The sequence below is a fragment of the Suncus etruscus genome, chromosome 6 (genome assembly GCF_024139225.1).
Source record: "Suncus etruscus isolate mSunEtr1 chromosome 6, mSunEtr1.pri.cur, whole genome shotgun sequence".
Lineage (NCBI taxonomy): Eukaryota > Metazoa > Chordata > Mammalia > Eulipotyphla > Soricidae > Suncus > Suncus etruscus.
Genome location: NC_064853.1, coordinates 132,152,637 through 132,171,775, shown reverse-complemented (window position 1 = coordinate 132,171,775; position 19,139 = coordinate 132,152,637). Strand labels below are relative to the sequence as shown.

General features: G+C 43.9%; 1 non-coding gene across 1 annotated transcript; it reads right to left on the bottom strand.

The window, feature by feature from the left end:
- Positions 1-16,999: 16,999 nt before the first annotated feature.
- Positions 17,000-17,103, bottom strand: LOC126012700 (small nucleolar RNA U13). The gene has a single exon (XR_007497121.1). It is a non-coding gene; the product is annotated as a small nucleolar RNA U13 (small nucleolar RNA).
- Positions 17,104-19,139: the final 2,036 nt, after the last annotated feature.

Below are 19,139 nucleotides of genomic sequence, written 5' to 3'. Positions count from 1 at the left end.
CTGGATTTGCTGACAACAGAGACACAAATTATAGATTTCCAAGGCTGGCCGTCCACTTAGAAATCCCAAGCACACAGCCAATAGAAACAAACAAGGAAAACCAGACACCCCCAGAATCCCCATAGCAAACTCTCAGGTTCCCAGGCTCCAGCCAATGGCCTCAACAAGGATCTAAACATTTCTGGACAACTAGCTGATCTTGGCAGATGGCATACCCCTATTGAAACTTTTCTGTGCCCCATAATTCTCACACAATTCCCACACATCCACACATCTCAGAAGGTGAAAAGCTGGAGGCAGGAGGGAAGACCAGAAAATTCCTTCTACCGTGAAAGAGCAATATAGGAGTGTTGGGTCTAGCTGGGGAACACCGGGGTGGGGGGGTGTTGAGGGATGTGGCAGCTTAGACAGACATTTTCACTATCTTGGTTTCACAGGAATGCACACATATAAAATACCCCCCATCTACTGCAGTTGAGTTACAGGTCACGAGCAGTGCTGGGGCTCTTAAGGGACTGTGACAGGTCCCTTAAGAACAAAGAAACAGATGAATCACAAGTAGCCCAACAGAACTCAAAACTTCCCATCTACTTCTTTCCTCCCTTTCCTGCCTTCTGGAATTCAACCTCTTGAGCAGTGCTGATAAAAAAGAAAAATCCTTCATCATGAAGCTCTTCATTTCCCACAAACCCTTTTCCTTCCTCCCTTTATTTTATTTATTTATTTATTTTCGTTTTTGAGTCACACCGGTGATGCCTGGCTATGCACTCAGAAATCTCTCCTGACTCGGGGACCATATGAGACACTGGGGATCGAACCGAGGTTCATCCTGGGTCAGCCGCATGCAAGGCAAATGCCCTACTGCTGCACTATCACTCCAGCTCCTCTTTCCTTCCCTTACAACCTTTTCTGAGTTTACCTGAAGCTCCCTCTTGGGTCTTTGGGAACTGGATGGTGTTTTTTCAAAAGCCTTTTACTTTACAAGCTTTCTTTTAGTTTTCAAATCATAAAAAGTAGACTCCTGAGACATACTTGGCGGGGGGGGGGGGGGTAGGGGGAGTTTACACTCCTGGCTCTGAACTCAGAAATCACTCCTAGCAGTCTCCGGGATTGAACCTGGGTCCTTCCCAGGTCGTCTGCAAGCAAGGCAAACACCATACCGCTGGTATCTCTATGGCCCAAATCCCTTCCTCTTGGAAATTCAGGATGGTGCTGAAAAACAACCCATAAAAACTCAGCAGCTTTTCTGCAAATCCCCACTCCCACTCCTTTTGAAAGTTCAGTTAGTAAAATCCTCCTTCCAGAAGAACTGTATAGACTGGGACAAAGAAGTATGAGCTATGCCTGGCTCACAGCAGACCCACCACTGGGTGTACAAAGTCTCCTCTGCTCATGCTCATTCTAAGCCATCCCCCGGGTCTTCTGGGCCTGCTTCCCACTTAGCACACACTGCCCAGGTGAATCCTGTCCTAAACACTCTCTTCTCTGTGACAATCATGTTCAAAAGCAACAACTCACAGCTGCACCCTGGTCAAAACTAGGAGGCCTGGGTGGGCAGTAAGAAGTTTGGTTCTGGTCTCCACTTTGGGAACAAAAGGAGATCTGACTGAAAACAAGATCAATGGGCCAAATGGGTCTCCTCCAGTTTCCCCAGTATTTTATTTCTCATCTTTTCCATCTAAACAGCCTCCAGCTTATCTGTTCCCAGTTCCATGTCTTTTTTCCCCTCTGCGCTACTTACCACAATCCACCGTCTCCCCAGATAATATAGATCCATGACTTCCAGTGGGACCAAGGGCCTCACTAGGCTTCCACCCCACCCTCAGGGAGCCAGGGGTCCTCAAACTTTTTAAACAGGGGGCCAGTTCACTGTCCCTCAGACCATTGAAGGGTCTGACTATAGTAAAAACGAAACTTATGAACGAATTCTTATGCACACTGCATATATCTTATTTTGCAATGAAGAAACAAAACAGATACAAATACAATATGTGGCCCGCGGGCCATGGTTTGGAGACCACTGCGAGTCTAGGCTGTGAACAGCATGGGTCAATGAGCCATAGAAGATCCCTTTTTTATGTCAAGCAGGAGGTGGGAGACTATGAGTCTCTGGAAGCCGTGTGTACTCCTGGCCTCACACATCTACATCCTCAACTTCCTGGACACACCTGCTAGCTAGCCGCCCTGATGGGCAGATGATAGTAAGATACAGGGACAAAAATGATGCTGCACTATGAGATTACTATAACTTTGTTGCCTCGAGCAGCTAGAATCCCCCTAAGAGTCTATGTCTTCAGTAATTAGATGTATAGTTACATACACCAACGACCACTCTCAAGGTGGCTGAAACACTCTTAAAAGAATGTCGAGGGACCAGAGAGATAGTAAGGCGTTTGCCTTGCATGCAGAAGGACGGTGGTTCGAATCCTGACATCCCATATGGTCCCCCAAGCCTGCCAGGAGCGATTTCTGAGCATAGAGCCAGGAGTAACCCTTGAGTGTTGTGGGGTGTGACCCAAAAACAAAACAAAAGAATGTTGAGCATGTGAAAATTCAGAATGTTAGGTACTAAGCCAGTCTGATCACTAAATGCCCCTTGAAAGAACTGGGTTCTAATCCCATAGCCTGAAATAATTCAGATGGCGAAGTCTCAGTTTTTCCCTGGTCCCTCAATTTGTCTGGTCTTATATTGCTCCAACTCAATATTTAAAGCTGTCCACCACTATGTATTCCTACCATGATGATGAGAAGTTTTTTTTTTCACTTGTAATCAATAATCTCCGTTGCTTAACCCATGGTAATATTTATCACCCTTCTGAGCCCGAAGAGTGGCCAATGTCCCATCATAGTTTACAATTCACTTTGAAGACTTACACCCAGTGCTGAAGAATTTGTACAGGGGTTTAGGCTCTCATCTTACACATGACAGATTTCAATTCCATCAACCTCGTTGCATAGGATCCCTGAACACAGCCAGAAGTAAGCCGTAGGTGCCACTGGGTAGGGCCCCAAAACAAAGATGTGGGCTTGTTCCACTGGGCTTCAACATCATGGAGCCCTGTGGAAAGATTCTTGGGGAGACCTGCTTAAGTAGGGATGAGAGCCTGGGTGACAGTGAGCCCACAGAGGCTTACAAAGGAACAGGATACTTGGACGCATCCCTTCCCCCAAAGTCACCTCCTGCACCCCACAGCATCCCCTGTTCCCTCCCTTGTGGTCTGCTCCAGTCAGACCCCTCTTGGAGTCCTCGGCTTAGTTCTTCCCCCATTTATGGCCCTTTGGCCTAGAAACGCTTCCCTGGTGGAGCTTCACGGGGTTCACCCTTCTGGTTCCCTAGAGACCCCGTGAAGCTGCAAATTCCCTGCGAGAAGAAATCACATCACTGCAAGTTCTGTGAGGACGGCGTCGCGTTCTTCAGCGCCTGGCGTGGAATAGCAACTCAATGAAGAAGTGGGTGGACCAATGACAGCTCAAGGCAGTATGGAGAAAGCCTGGCATAGCAGTCCGGTTCGGCCTGAACGTTCCTAGCATGCACATGCAAACACGCACACACACACGCGCGCGCACACACACACACACACGCACACACACACACACACACACACACACACACACACACTCGCTTGGCCGATCGCCCCGGCTCAATACTGCCATGTCCTGTGCCTCCTCCTGTCCGATCCGTTTTCCAGTGCGCGGTGCGATCGGTTGTCAGCGGACCCGGGGAGGGCTGCAGAGTCCGTCCTCGAGCCCAGAACTTCGTCCAGGGCTGGCGACCCGGCGGGGCAGGTGCGGGACGCCAAGGGGGTGCCCCAGGCAGGGCCGCCGCGGACGGACTGATTCCCGGGGTCGCGCGCCAGCGCAGGGCCGGGACCGAGGCGCTGGGGAGCGGACCTTCCTCCGCAGCCTCCGGTCTCCCCGAAAGCGGCTGCTGCGGCCGAGCCCTCCCCCCGCTCGCCGTCGCCCCGATCCCCGCACAGAGCTGCCGACGGGCGCCCACCTGCGAGGACCGAGCGCGCGGCCCAGCAGGCCGACCCATCGGCGAGGCGGGAGGCCCGGCGCCCTCCCGGGCAGCTGCAGCCCGAGCGCGCCCGGGGTCCCCCTCGGCGCACTGACCTGGAAGCGCAGCGCCATCTTCCCGGGACGCGGCGGAGGCGGAGGCCGAGGGAGCCCCAGCTGCCCGCCGGTCCCTGCGCCGCTGGCCCGCCCGCTGCCCGCTCCCCGCTCGCTCCAGCGCTCACGGCCACTGGCGCGCGCGAGGCCTCGGCTTGGGGAGCGCCCTGCGGGGGCGTGGTCTCTTCGGGGGCGTGGCCACGGGGGCGTGGTCTGTCGGAGGGGCGTGGTCTGCCGGGGACGCCCGAGAGGCCTCGGCTTCGAGGAGCGCCCTGCGGGGGCGTGGTCTCTCGGGGGCGTGGACACGGAGGGCGTGGTCTATCGGAGAAGGCGTGGTCTGCCGGGGACGCCCGCGAGGCCTCGGCTTTGGGAGCGCTCGGCGGGGCGGGGCCTGACGGAGGCCAGACGGAGGGGCGTGCCCTGGAAAGGGCGTGGTCTGTAGAGGGCCGGGTCCTGGTGGGCGTGGTCTTCCGGGAGGCGCGGGCTCGAGGGCGTGGCACGTCGGGAGGACCCGCTGCAGGGGCTGGGCCCGTCGAGAAAGGCGGCCTTCTTTGTGGGCGGGACCTAGGGGCGGGGCGGGCCTAAGGGTGAAGGGCAAGTCTTGTTCCTAGGACCCGGCGCTCAAGTCCAGCCTCTCAGCGCTCACCTCCGTGGCCCTGACTTCTGACCCCAAGCTTCCACCGCAGCCAAGCCATCACCTTGTCTTTTCCATCCCCTTGTCTTTTCCATCCCCATAGTCTCCCTCCCTGCACCCTGTTCAATAACAGCCCTGGATGGGGCTGGATGGCGATGGGATGGATAGATGGATGGAGAGGTACTTCCCCTCTAGCCCAGGCCTTGCGCGTGCAGCCGGCGGGTTTTAGGATGGCAGCGACAAAACGATCCACAGACAGGTTTCAGGAGACATCAGCTTTCTTCAGGCCCAAGCCAGCAGATGTGGCTTCTAACAACCTATTTAAGCATGCTCTCTTCAACTTGCCCTGCATCTTAACTTCTCTCTGCCTTGTCTCCTCCTGCTGCCTCTTCTTCCATCCCTCTTGCTGAATCTCTGTCAATCTATCCCACAAATCCTCTTCCTGCCCCTCGGGCAAACCTTTTGAAACATTCAAATATCCCTCCCAGAAATAGCTAGGTCTTACTAGCAGGTAAGATGGGCATGGAGTGACACGCCCCTTAATTGATGGCTGTTGCACACTATTTCTTTCTCTAATGTCTTGTCCCCCAATGCCCTACAAACTTCAGCTCTCTCAACTCTCCCAAGTCCCTGTCGACTCCCAGAATACAAGTTCTGTTTTCTTTTTCTCTTTTTTTTCATGTTTTACTTAAACACCTTGGTTACATACATGATTGTGTTTTGGTTTCAGTCATGTAAAGAACACCACCCATCACCAGTGCAACATTCCCATCACCAATGTCCCAAATCTCCCTCCTCCCCACCCAACCCCCTCCTGTACTCTAGACAGACTCTCTATAACCCTCATAGGGTCTCATTATTAGGATAGTTCAAAACGTAGTTATTTCTCTAACTAAACTCATCACTCTTTGTGGTGACCTGTAATTTCCAGCCCTTCAATTTTTTTGTGTCTGAAAATTATTAATGCAAGAATGTCTTTCATTTTTCTTAAAACCCATAGATGAGTGAGGCCATTCTGCATTTTTCTCTCTCTGACTTATTTCACTCAGCAAATAGATTCCATGTTCATCCATGTATAGGTAAATTTCATGACTTCATCTCTCCTGACAGCTGCATAATATTCCATTGTGTATATGTACCACAGTTTCTTTAGCCATTCATCTGTTGAAGGGCATCTTGGTCGTTTCCAGAGTCTTGCTATGGTAAATAGTGCTGCAATGAATATAGGTGTAAGGAAGGGATTTTTGTATTGTATTTTTGTGTTCCTAGGGTATATTCCTAGGAGTGGTATAGCTGGATCGCATGGGAGCTTGATTTCCAGCTTTTGGAGGAATCTCCATATCGCTCCCATGAAGGTTGAACTAGACGGCATTCCCACCAGCAGTGGATAAGAGTTCCTTTCTCTCCACACATCCCCGCCAACACTGCTCGTTCTCATTCTTTGTGATGTGTACCAATCTCTGTGGTGTGAGGTGGTACCTCATAGTTGTTTTGATTTGCATCTCCCTGATGATTAGTGATGTGGAGCATTTTTTCATGTGTCTTTTGGCCATTTGTATTTCTTCTTTGTCAAAGTGTCCATTTCTTCTCCCCATTTTTTGATAGGATTAGATTTTTTTTCTTGTAAAATTATGTCAGTGCCTTGGATATTTTGGAGATTAGCCCCTTATCTGATGGGTATTGGGTGAATAGTTTCTCCCACTCAGTGGGTGGTTCTTGTATCCTGGGCACTATTTCCTTTGAGGTGCAGAAGCTTCTCAGCTTAATATATTCCCATCTGTTAATCTCTGCTTTCACTTGCTTGGAGGGTGCAGTTTCCTCCTTGAAGATGCCTGTAGTCTCAATGTCCTGGAGTGTTTTGCCTATGTGTTGTTCTATATATCTTATGGTTTCAGGACTGATATCAAGGTCTTTAATCCATTTGGATTTTACCTTCATACATGATGTTAACTGGGGGTCTAAGTTCAATTTTATGCAAGTGGCTAGCAGTTGTGCCAACACCACTTGTTGAAGAAGCTTTTTTGCTCCATTTAGGATTTCTTGCTACTTTATCAAAAATTAGGTGATTGTATGTCTGGGGAACATTCTCTGAGTATTCGGTCTATTCCACTGATCTGAGGGCCTGTCTTTATTCCAATACCATGCTGTTTTGATAACTATTGATTTGTAGTACAGTTTAAAGTTGGGGAAAGTAATTCCTCCCATATTCTTTTTCCCAATGATTGCTTTAGCTATTCTAGGGTGTTTATTATTCCAAATGAATTTTAAAAGTACCTGATCCACTTCGTTGAAGAATGTCACGGGTATCTTTAGAGGGATTGCATTAAATTTGTACAATGCTTTGGGGAGTATTACCATTTTTTTTATTTTGTTACTCTAACTCTCATCAATACTTATTTTTTTTTATTTGAACACCTTGATTACATACATGATTGTGTTTGGGTTTCAGTCATGTAAAGAACACCACCCATCACCAGTGCAACATTCCCATCACCAATGTCCCAAGTCTCCCTCCTCCCCACCCGACCCCCGCCTGTACTCTAAACAGGCTCTCCATTTCCCTCATACATTCTCAATATTAGGACAGTTCAAAATGTAGTTATTTCTCTAACTAAACTCATCACTCTTTGTGGTGAGCTTCCTGGGGTGAGCTGGAACTTCCAGCTCTTTTCTCTTTTGTGTCTGAAAATTGTTATTGCAAGAATGTCTTTCATTTTTCTTTTTTCTTAACTCTTTTTTTATTTTATTTAAACACCTTGATTACATACATGATTGTGTTTGGGTTTCAGTCATGTAAAGAACACCCCCCATCACCAGTGCAACATTCCCATCACCAATGTCCCAAGTCTCCCTCCTCCCCACCCGACCCCCACCTGTACTCTAAACAGGCTCTCCATTTCCCTCATACATTCTCATTATTAGGACAGTTCAAAATGTAGTTATTTTTCTAACTAAACTCATCACTCTTTGTGGTGCACTTCCTGAGGTGAGCTGGAACTTCCAGCTCTTTTCTCTTTTGTGTCTGAAAATTATTATTGCAAGAATGTCTTTCAATTTTCTTAAAACCCATAGATGAGTGAGGCCATTCTGTGTTTTCTCTCTCTCTCTCTCTCTGACTTATTTCACTCAGCATAATAGATTCCATGTACATCCATGTATAGGAAAATTTCATGACTTCATCTCTCCTGACAGCGGCATAATATTCCATTGTGTATATGTACCATGGTTTCTTTAGCCATTCGTCTGTTGAAGGGCATCTTGGTTGTTTCCAGAGTCTTGCTATGGTAAATAGTGCTGCAATGAATATAGGTGTAAGGAATGGGTTTTTGTACTGTATTTTTGTGTTCCTATGGTATATTCCTAGGAGTGGTATAGCTGGATCGCATGGGAGCTTGATTTCCAGTTTTGGGAGGAATCTCCATATTGCTTTCCATAAAGGTTGAATTAGACGGCATTCCCACCAGCAGTGGATAAGAGTTCCTTTCTCTCCACATCCCCGCCAACACTGTTTATTCTCATTCTTTGTGATGTGTGCCATTCTCTGGGGTGTGAGGTGGTATCTCATAGTTGTTTTGATTTGCATCTCCCTGATGATTAGTGATGTGGAGCATTTTTTCATGTGTCTTTTGGCCATTTGTATTTCTTCTTTGTCAAAGTGTCTGTTCATTTCTTCTCCCCATTTTTTGATGGGATTAGATTTTTTTTCTTGTAAAGTTCTGTCAGTGCCTTGTATATTTTGGAGATTAGCCCCTTATCTGATGGGTATTGGGTGAATAGTTTCTCCCACTCAGTGGGTGGCTCTTGTATCCTGGGCACTATTTCCTTTGAGGTGCAGAAGCTTCTCAGCTTAATATATTCCCATCTGTTAATCTCTGCTTTCACTTGCTTGGAGGGTGCAGTTTCCTCCTTGAAGATGCCTGTAGTCTCAATGTCCTGGAGTGTTTTGCCTATGTGTTGTTCTATATATCTTATGGTTTGGGGTCTGATAGAGAGGTCTTTCATCCATTTGGATTTTACCTTCGTACATGATGTTAGCTGGGGGTCTAAGTTCAATTTTTTGCAAGTGGCTATCCAGTTGTGCTAACACCACTTGTTGAAGAGGCTTTCCCTGCTCCATTTAGGATTTCCTGCTCCTTTATCAAAAATTAGGTGATTGTATGTCTGGGGAACATTTTCTAAGTATTCAAGCCTATTCCACTGATCTGAGGGCCTGTCCTTATTCCAATAACATGCTGTTTTGATAACTATTGCTTTGTAGTAAAGTTTAAAGTTGGGGAAAGTAATTCCTCCCATATTCTATTTCCCAATAACTGCTTTAGCTATTCTAGGGTGTTTATTGTTCCAAATGAATTTCAAAAGTGCCTGATCCACTTCTTTGAAGAATGTCATGGGTATCTTTAGAGGGATAGCACTAAATCTGTATAATGCCTTCGGAAGTATTGCCATTTTGATTATGTTAATCCTGCCAATCCATGAGCAGGGTATGTGTTTCCATTTCCGCATGTCCTATCTTATTTCTTGGAGCAGAGTTTTATAGTTTTCTTTGTATAGGTCCTTCACATTTTTAGTCAAGTTGATTCCAAGATATTTGAGTTTGTGTGGCACTATTGTGAATGGGGTTGTTTTCTTACTGCCCATTTCTTCCTTATTGCTATTGGTGTATAGAAAGGCCATTGATATTTGTATGTTAATTTTGTAGCCTGCCACCTTGCTATATGAGTCTATTGTTTCTAGAGCCACCTTGCTATATGAGTCTATTGTTTCTAGAAGTTTTTGGTAGAGTCTTTAGGGTTTTCTAAGCAGAGTATCATGTTATCTGCAAACATCAAGAGCTGGACTTCTTCCTGTCCTATCTGGATTCCCTTGATATCTTTTTCTTGCCTAATCGCTATAGCAAGTACTTCCCATGTTATGTTGAATAGGAGTGGTGAGAGAGGACAGCCTTATCTTGTGCCAGAATTTAGAGGGAAGGCTCTTAGTTTTTCTTCATTGAGGATAATATTTGCCACTGGCTTGTGGTAGATGGCCTTAACTATATTGAGAAAAGTTCCTTTCATTCCCATCTTGCTGAGAGTTTTGATCAAGAATGGGTGTTGGATCTTATCAAATGCTTTCTCTGCATCTATTGATATAATCATGCGATTTTTATTTTTCTTGTGGTTGATGTAGTGTATTATGTTGATAGATATATGGATGTTAAACCAGTCTTCCATTCCTGGGATGAAACCTACTTGATCATAGTGGATGATCTTCTTAATGCGGCATTGAATCCTATTTGTCAGGATTTTGTTGACGATCTTTGCATCTGCATTCATCAGCGATATTGGTCTGTAATTTTCTTTTTTCGTAGCATCTCTGTCTGGTTTAGTTATCAAGGTGATGTTGTTCCTGTTTTTTTCGATTTCATGAAAGAGTCTTGCCAGGATTGGTAGTAGTTCGTCTTGGAAAGTTTGAAAGAATTCATTAGTGAATCCATCTGGGCCTGGGCTTTTGGTTTGGGACAGATATTTGATTACCATTTTAATTTCATCAGTAGTGATGGGGGTGTTTAGATATGCTACATCCTCTTCATTTAACCATGGAAGACTATAAGAGTCCAAGAATTTATCCATTTCTTCCAGGTTCTCATTTTTTAGTGGCATAGAGTTTCTCAAAGTAGTTCCTGATTACCCTTTAAATCTCTGCCATATCAGTAGTGATCTCTCCTTTTTCATTCCTAATACGAGTTGTCAAGTTTCTCTCTCTCTCTCTCTCTCTCTCTCTCTCTCTCTCTCTCTCTCTCTCTCTCTCTGTTAGTTTTGCCAGTGGTCTATCAATCTTGTTTATTTTTTCAAAGAACCAACTTCTGCTTTTGTTGATCTTTCAGATTATTTTTTGGGTTTCCACTTCATTTATTTCTGCTCTCAGCTTTGTTAATTTCCTTCTGTCTCCCTATTTTTGGTTCCTTTTGTTAAGCACTTTCTAATTCTATGAGCTGCGTCATTAAGCTATTCAGGTAGGCCCCTTCTTCCTTCCTGATGTGTGCTTGCAAAGCTATCAATTTTCCTCTCAGTACTGCTTTTGCTATGTCCCATAAATTCTGATAGTTTGTGTCTTTATTATCATTTGTTTTCGAGAAAGTTTTGATTTCCTCTTTGATTTCATCTCGGACCCATTGGTTATTCAGTTGGAGGCTGTTTAACTTCCAGGTGTTAAAGTTTTTCTTCTGTGTCCCTTTGGAATTCACATATAATTTCAGAGCCTCGTGGTCAGCGAAGGTAGCCTGCAAAATTTCTATCCTCTTGATAATATGGAGGTATGTTTTATGTACCAGCATGTAGTCTATCCTGGAGAACGTCCCATGTACCTTGGAGAAAAATGTGTATCCAGGTTTCTGGGGATGGAGAGTCCTATATATATTTATTAGGCCTCTTTCTTCCCTTTCTCTTCTCAGGTCTAGTATATTCTTGTTGGGTTTCAGTCTGGTTGACCTATCCATGTTGACAAAGCCATGTTGAGGTTACCCACAATTATTGTGTTGTTATTGATATTATTTTTCAGATTTCTCAACAATTGTATCAAATATTTTCCTGGCCCCTCATTCAGTGCATATATGTTTAGGAGAGTGATTTCTTCCTGCTGTACATATCCCTTGATTAATTAAAAATATCCATCTTTGTCCCTTTCAACTTTCCTGAGTATAAAGTTTGCATCATCTGATATTAGTATGGACACTCCAGCTTTTTTATGGGTGTTGTTTGCTTGGATAATTTTCCTCCAGCCTTTAATTTTTAGTTGATGTTTGTTCTGACTATTCAGGTGCGTTTCTTGTAGGCAGCAGAGTTTGGATTGAGTTTTTTGATCCATTTAGCCACTCTGTGTCTCTTAACTGGTGCATTTAGTCCATTGACATTGAGAGAAAGAATTTTCCTGGCATTTAATGCCATCTTTATATCGAAGTTTGGTGTGTCTTTTGGTCAGTCTTGTCTTAAATTAGGTCTTTCAGTTTTTTTTTTTAAAGAATGGTTTTGAGTCTGAAAAGTTTCTGAGCTGTTGTTTGTCTGTGAATCCATGTATTTTTCCATCAAACCAGAAAGTGAGTTTTGCTGGGTGCAGTATTCTAGGCGAAACATTTATTTCATTGCGTTTTGTCACTGTGTCCCACCACTGCTTTCTGACCTTGAGTGTTTCTGGTGACAGGTCTGCTGTAAATCTCAAGGATGTTCCCTTGAATGTAATTTCCCTTTTTTATCTGCTGCTTTCAGAATTCTTTCTCTATCTGTGGGATTCGTTGTTGTGACTAGGATGTGTCTTGGGGTATTTTTTCTGGGGTCTCTTTTGGTTGATATTCTTCGGGTATGCAGGATTTGATCGCATATATTCTTTATCTCTGGAAGTTTCTCTTTAATGATGTTCTTGACCATTGATTCTTCCTGGAAATTTTCTTTATGGGTCTCTGGGACTCCCATGATTCTTAAGTTGTTTCTGTTGATCTTATCAGAGACTTCTATTTTCATCTGTTCCCATTCTTTGACTAATTTTTCCATTGTCTGTTCATTTGTTTTAATTTTTTTCCCAACCTCTCCTGCTATATGGAATTGTTATTTATCTCATCTTCCACAGCACCAACTTTATTCTCAGCTTCTATTAGCCTGTTGGACGCATATCCATTTTGCCATTCTATTCGTTTACTGAGTTTTTCAGGCCTGTTATTTGACCTGTTATTTCAGTTTGGAGTTTTGTGATTTCTGTCTTCATATTTTCTTGGTTCTTATTAGTGTTCTGTTCAACTCGATCCATGGTTTCTTTGAGTTCTTTGAGCATCTTCCGTATTTCTTGCCTAAACTCCTTATCTGAGAGATTGATTAGTTGGTTGGCCATTTTCTGGTCATCAGAATTTTCATCTTCATTCTCTGGCCAACGTGCTGGCCCACGTTGTTTCCCCATTGCCACACTTGTATTGTGGGTTTTTCTATGTGTTGTGGTGGTATTCATTGGCTAAATGATGTGCTTGACTATGCTCCTCTGACTCGCCCTTTCTGAGTGGGTTGACTTGCCTCCAAGGAAGGGGAGCCCTCCATGGATGAAGCCTCACACAGGGTCAAATCTTAGGCCCGAGCACGCAGCAGAGAAGACAGTTTGGGGAGAGATGCTGGGCTTCAGTGATCCAGCTCAGTTCTTAGTGTGATTTTTTCTTCCTTTTGCAGTGGCGTTCTTTCCTTAGAAAGAGCGCACAGCTGCGTAGGGAAGTGGCATGCTCTTCTGAAGCCTCTGGGAGAGTGAATATCCTGGGCCCTTTTCAGCCCACTCTCAAGAGGTTTAGGAGACAGGACAGGAGACAAACACACACAGGCAGCACTCACAGTTTCTCTCAGGTTCTGTTTTCAATGTTTGGTGGTGGTATGTATCGTGGCAAGGCCACACCTGGGGGAGGTAGGGCCACTCCCCACTGTATTCTGGGTGTGTTCTGGTGGCTTGGTATCATAGTGATCTGGCGGACCAACGTTAGTACCCCCAATGTGTCCGGAGGAGTCAGGGCCACCCTGAGGTCTACTGGGGACCAAGTGCTTTAGTGGCCCATACTGGGGGGAGAGGAATCCAAACACACAAGTCACATGCTCTGCCAGTTGCTGCACATCCCTGTTCCGCTCCCAATTCCCTCAGCCAGGTACCATTTGTGCAAACTTTGTGTAGGTTAAGCTGACAGTTGTCTATATGGTGTTAAGTTGTCCAATTTTATAGCTCCCCCTCTTACTTGATTGCTCGCATTTAATTCTTTTTTTTTTTTTTTTTTTTTTTTTTTGGTTTTTTGGGCCACACCCATTTGATGCTCAGGGGTTACTCCTGGCTAAGCGCTCAGAAATTGCCGTTGGCTTGGGGGGACCATATGGGATGCTGGGGGATCGAAATTCGGTCCTTCCTTAGCTAGCACTTGCAAGCAAACACCTTACCTCTAGCACCACCTCACCAGTCCCTCGCATTTTATTCTATATCAGCTTGTACTCTGTCTCAAACGATTCCACTGGAATAAGAATATATGTGAGCAGAAATATATTCTAATGCTTTTCATGTCGTTTGGAAGTTGGACTCTTCTGGTTTGAATCTTCTGAAAGATTCCTCTAATAGTTGACCTAATTCAGGCCTATGTGGCACTGATCCCCCCCCCCTTTTTTTTCCTTTTCGGTTTATGGATGCAACCCACTGTTCCAGGACTTACTTTTGGTTCTGCGTTTGGGGACATTCAGGGGACTCGACAGGGTTCTGGGGGATCCAATGTATTGTTTTTAAAGCCTCATCCAGTCTCTACTGTGGTCGCCATTAAACTATTTTTGTTCCACATAAGGTGATGCCTGCCAAGAAGTGCTCAGTGACTGTCACAGTTCTAGGGCTAGCTGAGCTATACAGTTCAGTACAAAGACTTCAGAGTTCCATGCTGCTTGGCCCAGTAGTACAGTGCCAGGGATCACCAGTATCACCATCTCAGTCCCCTTCTCAGAGACCAAGGCTATACCTGGCAATGCTCAGGGGCCATGCAGTCCAGGATTTGAACCTGCGACCTCCATATGCACCTTTGACCTCTATGATATCTCTCTAGACTTTATGCATTTTTTTTTTGTTTTTAGATCATATCCAGTGATGTCAGGGCTTATTCCTGACTCTGCTCTCAGGAAGCACTCCTTGCAGTCATTTATGTTGGGGAAACCCTGATTCGGCCACATGCAAGGCAAAATCCCTTCCTGCTGTACAGTTATTCGCCCCTAGTCCTTCTGCATTTTTATAGTAGTTAGTTTTACTGGGCATAGAATTTCACCCCAGTATCAGAGAAATGTCTCTACTTTGACTTCTGATTATGATTATTCCTGTTGGGAAGTCAAATATCAGTGTGAATGTTGCTTCTTCTAAGATCATGTGTCTCTTCCCTCTCCTGATTACTATAAATTTTTCCTTTTTTTTTTTTTTTTTTGGATTTTGGGCCACACCTGGCGGTGCTCAGGGGTCACTCCTGGCTGTCTGCTCAGAAATAGCTCCTGGCAGGCACGAGGTACCATATGGGACACCGGGATTCAAACCTTTGGTCCTGGATCGGCTGCTTGCAAGGCAAATGCCGCTGTGCTATCTCTCTGGGCCCAAATTTTTCCATTTTTACCTTAAGTAATCTGTATGTGCGTTGCTTGGAATTCATAAGGCTTCTAAAATATAAGTCCAATACTTTTCTGTAGTGTGTGAAAATTCTTAGATATTATTTTTGTCACCCACTCTGTTTCCTGAAACTCTAGCCATATATAACTTAGACCTTTTTGTAGCATTCCTGTATGTTACTTTCACTCTTTTCTGTAGTTTTTTGTTTGTTTGTAGGCCATACTTAGTGTGCTCAGGGCTTACTGCTGGCTCTGTGCTTAGGAATCACTCCTGATGGGTTTGGAGGACTGTACAGGATGCAGGGAATTGAACCTGTCTCTGCTTCAGGCAAGACAAGTGTCCTAGTTGTTGTATTATCACTTGACCCTATCTTTTTTGTGTGGTTTTAGGTGGGTTTTGTTTGTTTATTTTCTCATTGAGCTACTTTTCTTTATTTTTCTTAAAAAAATGAATAAATTTTATTGTCTAGATATGAGTTCCTATTTAAAATTTATTATTTTTAAATAGTACCTTTTTAAAACACCATACTTACAAACATGTTTGTAGTTGGGTTTCAGTCATAAAAACTAACACCCCCTTCACCAATGCAACATTCCCACCACTAATGCCCTCTATCTCTCTCCTCCCCCACTACCTGCCTATATTTGATACAGGCATTCTACTTTTCTCATTCATTACCATCGTCATGACAGTTGTTAGTGTAGTTATTTCACTAGCTGCACTCACCACTCTTTGTGTAAGCTTCATATCACAGGCTGTTCCTTCCAGCCCTCATCTCTATTGACTCAAGGTATTATTTCAATAATGTCTTTTCTTTTTCTCAAATCCTATAGAAAAGTGAGACTATTTTGTCTTTATCTCTCTCCCTCTACTTATTTCACTCAGTTTCCATGTCCATCTATGTATAGAAAAATTTCATGACTTCATCTCTCCTGACAGCTGCAGAATATTTCATTGTGTATCTTTAGCCATTCATCTATTGAAGGGCATCTGGGTTGTTTCCAGATTCTGGATATTGTAAATAGTGCTGCAATGAAAATAGGTGTGCAGAGGCATTTTTGTATTGTGTTTTTGTGTTCCTAAGGTATATCCCTAGGAGTGATATAGCTGGATCATATGGGAGCTCAATTTCCAATTTTTTTGAGGAATCTCCATTTTGTTTTTTATAAAGGTGGTACTAGATGGCATTCCTATCAGGAGTGAATGAGAGTTACTTTCTCTCCATATCACCACCAGCACTGATCTGTTCTTTGTGATGTGTGTTAATCTCTGTGGTGTAAGGTGGTACCTCATTGTTGTTTTGATTTGCATCTTCCTGATTAGTGGTGTGGAGCATTTTTACATGTGCCTTTTGGCCATTTGTATTTCTTCTTTGAGTAAGTGTCTGTCCAGATAGGAAAGGAAGAAGTGTAAGTTCTCACTCTTTGCAGATAACATGCTACTATATTTAGAAAACCCTAAAGACTCTACCAAAAAGTCTCTAGAAACAATAGATTTATATAGCAAAGTGGCAGGCTACAAAATTAACACACAAAAATTAATGGCCTTCTTATACACTAATAATGATATAGAAGAAATAGACAGTAAAAAAGAATCCCATTCACATTAGTGTCACACAAACTCAAATACCTTGGAGTCAACTTAAAGAGGTGAAGGACCTATACAAAGAAAACTACAAAAGCCTGCTTCAAGAAATAAGAGAGGACACAAGGAATGGAGCTACATACCCTGCTCATAGATGGAGGATTAACATAATTAAAATGGCAGTACTCCCCAAAGCATTGTACAGATTTAATGCAATTCCTCTAAGGATACCCATGACATTCTTCAAAGAAGTGGATAAAACACTCCTGAAATTCATTTGGAACAATAAACACCCACAAATAGCTAGAGCAACCCTTAGGAAAAAGAATATAGGAGGCATCACTTTCCTCAACTTTAAATTGTATTACAAAGCAATAGTAATAAAACAGCAGCTATTGGAATAAAGACAGACCCTCAGATCAATGGAATGTTTCCCAGACATATAATTAATCTTTGATAAAGGGGCAAGAAATGCAAAACGGTACAAGGAAAGCTTCTTCAACAAGTGATGCCTGAGCTATTATCTAACCCCTCAATTGAATTTTATTTTTATATCAGATGAAGAATGTGTTGATGTGATAACAAATTTTGAGGGAGGCACACATCACAAAATTGTGCGAATATTTAGTCACCATACTTATGAACCACAAAAGGATCTATTGATTTTTCTTTTTGTTTGAAGTGCCAGGGATTGAACAGGGTCACACACAGATAAGGCATGTGTTCTACCACTGAGCTATATCCCCAGGAGTAGCTTCTTAATTTTAGTTGAACTAATTACATCTAGGAAATTTTCAATTACCCTTTCTTTTTTGTTCTTTTTGTTTGTTGGTTTGGTTTGTTTTTTTTTGGGTCACATCTGGCAGCGCTCAGGGGTTACTCCTGGCTCTACGCTCAGAAATCACTCCTGGTAGGTTCGGGGGACCATATGGGACGCTGGGATTTGAACCAATGACCTTCTTCATGCAAGGCAAATGCCTTACCTCCATGCCATCTCTCCAGCCCTGTCTTTTTTGTTCTTTAAATAGATTCCAGGGCGCTAGTAAAGTTTGGGGTGGGGTGGGGGGCCATACCTGGTAGCACTCAGGGGTTACTCCTGGCTCTTTGCTCAGAAATCACTCCTGGCAAGTGACCATGAAGTATGATCATATGGGGTGGCCATATGGGCTACTGGGGTTCAGACCCAGGTCAGCCAGGTGCAAGGCAAATGCCCTATCCACTGTGCTATTGCGATGGTCCCATTTAGTAATGTTTTTTTTTTACCTTTTCTCACGTTATTTTCCTCCTAAGTTATATTATTTTAAAACCCTCTATGAGAATTCCAATATCTGAATTACCTGTCAATCTTCCTAGGTTTTGGCATTTGATCCTTTAAAAAAATCTTTTGGAAGGGCCATATCCAGTTGTGCTCAAGGGCTACTCCTAGCTCAGTTCTCAAGAGTTTGCTCCTGGAGTTTCAGGAAATCAGCAAATCATACAAAGTAACCCTCGGAGCCATTTCTCTGCTCCTATCAGTGTGGGAAAAAAGTTTCAGAGGCTCTGAACGATGTAAACTTACTTTAAGTAGAGTTCTACTTTCTTACCATATAAAGCAGTTAGAATGCCAGTGGTTCACTTTAATTTTATTATGGCTTGGTTTTAGGTTTACTACCACTTTGTCTCAGTTTTGCCATTATTTCTAGGTTGGTGTTATTAGTATATCTTAAAAGTTTTGGAGACCAGAGAGATGGTACAAGAAGAGTGAAGTACTTGCCTTTCTTGCTTAAGCCTTAATCTAGGTTTGGATACCCAGTGCCACATATAGTTGCCCAGTGCACCACCATGAATATACCCTGGACAACACTGGGCATAGCCTCCAAACCCAACACTCTCGTCCTCTTATCTCACATAGTCAAATCAATTCCAAGTTTGAAAGATCTTTATTTATTTGGTTAGGCAAGGCCCCTTCAGCTTGTGGGCCTGAACCCTAACCCCTGCCTCCCTGTTGATGCTAGGCTTCTTAAAATTACTCCCTCACAAGGCCGAAGAGATAGCATGGAGGTAAGGTGTTTGCCTTGCATACAGAAGGATGGTGGTTCGAATCCCAGCATCCCATATGGTCCCCTGAGCCTTCCAGGAACGAGTTCTGAGTGTTGAGCCAGGAGTAACCCCTGAGTGCTACCGGGTGTGACCCAAAAACCAAAAAAAAAAACAAAAATTACTCTCTCTCACACATACATATATGCATATACATATACATATATATCTTAAACATATATATATGTTTATATATATATCTTAAACATGGACAAATGGTTCTAATTGGTTCACAGGTCTGACGTGCTGGGCATGGAGTCTGGGTGGTGCCAGGTATTGAACCCAGTACTTTGCATATGCTCTGCTACTTGAGCTCCTTCCTTGGCCATGTGCACAGATCTGGGGACCAACTTTTCTTTGGCATGGTGCTATTCCAGCTGCTTTGGTTTCCAATACCATCTCTGCTCCTAGCCTGTTAAGATTGCTGCAGTTTCTTTAGCTCTGTAATGACTCACTATCAATTGGAGAATGATCCAGGGATGCATTGAGAGAAATTTCAGGAGTATAAATCAGGTCCTTTGTACTTTCAGGTTCTCAAGGACTGAAGCCAATTAAATCTTGCTTGTATTCACTGTTCTCAAGTGCCTTGAACTTGTTAGCATATATAGAATATGTA